A 4244-nucleotide genomic window follows, 5' to 3' on the forward strand; every position below is an offset into this window, starting at 1 on the left:
GGTAGTCTTATATATCATAAATCAGCTCAAAATCTAGAGGCGTATAGCAAAAAAGTCTGTATAACTGTGATTTTTCAACAATTTTCAAAGTTGTAAAGCCTTAATTTTGGCAAAAATTAGCTGAGCGGATCAAAACTTAAACCTGATCTGAAACTCATCATGAGTAACTCACAAACCAAAAATCAGCCCAATATCTGAAAGCGTTTAGAAAAAAGTTTGTTTACTGTGATTTTCAACAATTTATCAAATTCCATAGCTCTTAATTTCAGCAAAAATTAGCAGAGCGGAGCGAAACTTCAACTTGATCTGCAACTCATCCTGGTTAACTCACATACCAAAAATCAGCCCAATATCAGAAGGCGTTTAGAATAAAAGGTCCATATAACTGTGATTTTCAACAATTTATCAAAGTCTAAAGCCCAAAATTTCGGCAAAAATTAGCGGAGCGGAACGAAACTTAAACTTGATATGTAACTCATCATGGTTAACTCGCATACCAAAAATCCGCCCAATATCTGAAGGCGTTTAGAAAAAAACTCCGTATAATGGTTTGTTGTGGAATGACGGAATTTCGGGATTACGGAATTTCGGACAAGGGTAAAACTATATGGCATCGACAACTTCGTTGCGGGGCCATAAAAAACTTGGGACAAAGAATATTCTTGCTGCCATCATAGTATGATGATGGTTTTTTCGTATTGCCTCGTTGTCCTTTAAAATCCATAATAAATGTACGACATAGATTCTGCAAGATTATAAAAATCGTCGGGGTCGGTACCTATATTTTATTCAATTTTGATAAGATTCACCTGTAAACACAGACTACCCGGAAATGCACGAATTTTTACCACTAATTGGTGGTTTGAACCTCGCCTTGCCACATCCTTTGTTGTTCTGAACCCCATAGATGGGTCCAATAGACATATTATAGACCAGCAAAAACAAATCAGCTTGATATGTCCAGGTCGGAATATGAACTCGCCAAATTTTCGTGAAAAAATCGTCATCATGATTGCGAATTTTCTAATGGTCGTTTAAAGACTCCACCCTAGTGTCAATTAAATCGTCATAAACTGAAAAAAGGAAACATGTACTGCTGAAGACGTATCCTATACAAAAGAGGGGCGAACGATACCAGAGGGACATTCAAAGTCATATATCGACTTAGTTAAATTGTCGTTACTTTAAAAGCATGCAAGTGTTAACTCAAATTAAAACAACAACGACGGGGAAAAAGTTAGATAGTTGAAAGTCTGTAAATGAAAGTCTTACTGACTATAGAATGGTGAACGCATAGCTATCTTGATCAGTTAGAATGATATTTTTTTGAAACGTAAGACATATATAGTCTAAAAAAAAGTAAAATCACAAAAAAAAACTGAACTTAGAGGAAAATCAATTCGGAAAGTCCATAATCACATGGCAAAATCAAATAACAAAACGCATCAACAACGAATGGACAAGAACTGTCATATTCCTGACTTGGTACAGGCATTTTCAAATGTAGAAACTGGTTCTATAGCGCTATCCCTCTCATTTTATTGAGTCGCATCAATTTCCGTTATATTTACATTGATGCGTTAAATAAACAGACACAATAAATATAATAGTCAAAATATGGGTACATCAGTCATCATCGTATAACAATTTCAAAAGGAACAATTTAACAGAACACAAAAACATCTACTATCTACGAACACATTCATTGATTTGAGTGTCTGACGTCAGACAGGGTTAAAAAATCTAAAGTATGTAAGAATAAATTTCAGAAATAGACCGAGATTTTAACTAGTCCAAAAGTTATATATATAGAATTTATAAGAATCCAAAAATAGTTAATTTTACTACGCGATTGAATGATTTTGACGTTTGTGGTTCAACGTATATTGTAATTCATAATAGAAATATATCATAATGACATATAATAGAACAATATCATACTGACGGTATCTTTTAAAGTACAGAGTCACGTTATAAGAACAAAAGAAATACAAAAAGTCGCATATACAAAACAAACCACCAAAAAATGAAAGCCAATACAAACACATTGACGAGATGTATTAGTACCGAGCCACGTCAAAGGGATATCACATTCAACAGTAAAAGTAATTTTAATAATAGAACAAAGACAAATGAAAGAACTATTAAACAAGTTGTTAAGATGATAAACAACATCAGTACGCAGACTCTATACATCAAGACCATCGTGTATTATGTAAGAAGTTGATACGGAATATTTATCAACAAGGTCTTGGTAGCTTCCGATGAACTTTTTTAGAAAAAGGACGAGACGTTCTTTGACATACCCCTTGTTCATCAACTTTCTACTCAGACACTGATGACGTTTTACAAAGTCTGAGTAGGAGCTGCAAGCTCTTGAATATCGAATAAGGTGGGAAATATATATCCAAAATAGACTTGTTGAATAGAATTACTTACATGTTCCGAGATGGACATCAATGCGAACATTGAATCCGAAGTATAGCTTACAGCTGACAGAATGTTGTTGTTGTAGGTGTATGGTGCCATGGCGTCAGTTGTCTGTTTTACTACAGGATGTAAAGCACCTCCTATGTATTCTCTCATCGTGTTTGTCAACAGACTATTGTAATCAAGGGCTGAATTCTATATCAGACTATTGAAGTCAAGGACTGAATTCCGACAAAACTTGGCATACTCCGAATAATACTCGTGGACCATTTTAGTTGTTTCAGATAGTCTATCAAAGCAGTATCTGGTTTAATCCGTTATATGCTCCGGTGTTTCCATGGTAACATCTAGGAAGGTGTCCATATATCCTGCTGTAAGTCCTGGCATAGCTTGAATGTATTTTTTTTTAAATCTAAGACACATTAAGATTTATAAATTAAACTTGTTCACTAGAGTTGTTTATATGTTTCGAGATAGATATCATTGCGAACAATGCGAACATTGAATCGGAAGTGAAAATTGAAGCTGACGTGGTTGTTGTATGTGTATGTTGTTGCATCAGTTGTCTGTCGTAATCCAGGATGTACAGTACTCTATGTCTTCTTTAATCATATTTGTAAGCAGAGTATTGTAGCAACAGGCTAAATTCCAGTAAAATTTTGCCTGGTCCAATTTATATTCATGGGATTTGATATATGTGCCTGATAGGACTTCAAATACTTTTCTGGAGTACTCAGGTTTATGCTCCTGCGTTTTCAAGATTACATCTAGGAATGTGTCCATATATCTTTCTGTAAGTCCTGACGTGACCTGTTGTTGTGTGTTGTCTATCTCTGTAACTTCCATTAGTAAGTTGGTGTGGATCCTCTGTGATAATGTGGACATGTCGTAAACATGTTTGGTTAAACATTCTAAAAATAACCATCACGTGCATGTTTTTGTTTTTCTAATAATCCGTGTATATTGAAATGGCTCTATAAAGTGTGATTTAATATTAATAAGACTATGGTCACTTTCTTTGTTTCAAGGCAAAGTCCAGACATATTGGCGAAAGATATCAAACTCATAGAACGAAAATTGACTGACAACGCCTTGGCTTAAAAGAAGGAAAAAAAAAACATTAGACATATAATAATAATACACAAGACTAGACTTCAGAGACACGAATACCACCAAAAACTCGGGGTGATCTGAGACGGATGCTCCGGAAGGGTAAGCAGATCCTGCTCTACAGATTGTACTTATGGTCATCTTTAAAATTTGGGCAAATAGCATTTTGTTCCCGGAAATAACAAATCTGCAATTGATACAAACCATATTCGCAAGCTGCATATCTGCTTGCTTACCTTAAATGTCGATCATGGCATAAACCTTTTCACAACCAATCAAGACTTTTGTGTTGGAGATATTAAACTGTTTAAATAAGACCTGAATATACAGACTTACCTTTATTCTTTATAGACATCAACCCCATTATGAACTTTATTTGGATTTTTAATTTTCTACTCTAAGGGCATCACATCAGTTTTGTTCTGAGTTTATATTTTAACTGTCGATTTGAAAATTTGACAGGGTTGAGCAAACAACAACAAGACTTAATAATTGACAGACATTCTCCAGGACTCCTTTCAAACATTTTGGATATTATCTATTGCACAAAGACGTATTCATCAGGACAATTTATGAGATCGCATGGAAAACAAATGTAGCATTACACAGTGGAATAGCTCCCTAGAGATTCCAAATATCTTCAAGGATGAACACAGCTTTGAGTAAGTAAACTGTATGATACCAAATGTCTTCGAAAAGCGAAT

This window comes from Mytilus edulis, unplaced genomic scaffold (genome assembly GCF_963676685.1).
Source record: "Mytilus edulis unplaced genomic scaffold, xbMytEdul2.2 SCAFFOLD_310, whole genome shotgun sequence".
In the NCBI taxonomy this organism is placed as follows: domain Eukaryota; kingdom Metazoa; phylum Mollusca; class Bivalvia; order Mytilida; family Mytilidae; genus Mytilus; species Mytilus edulis.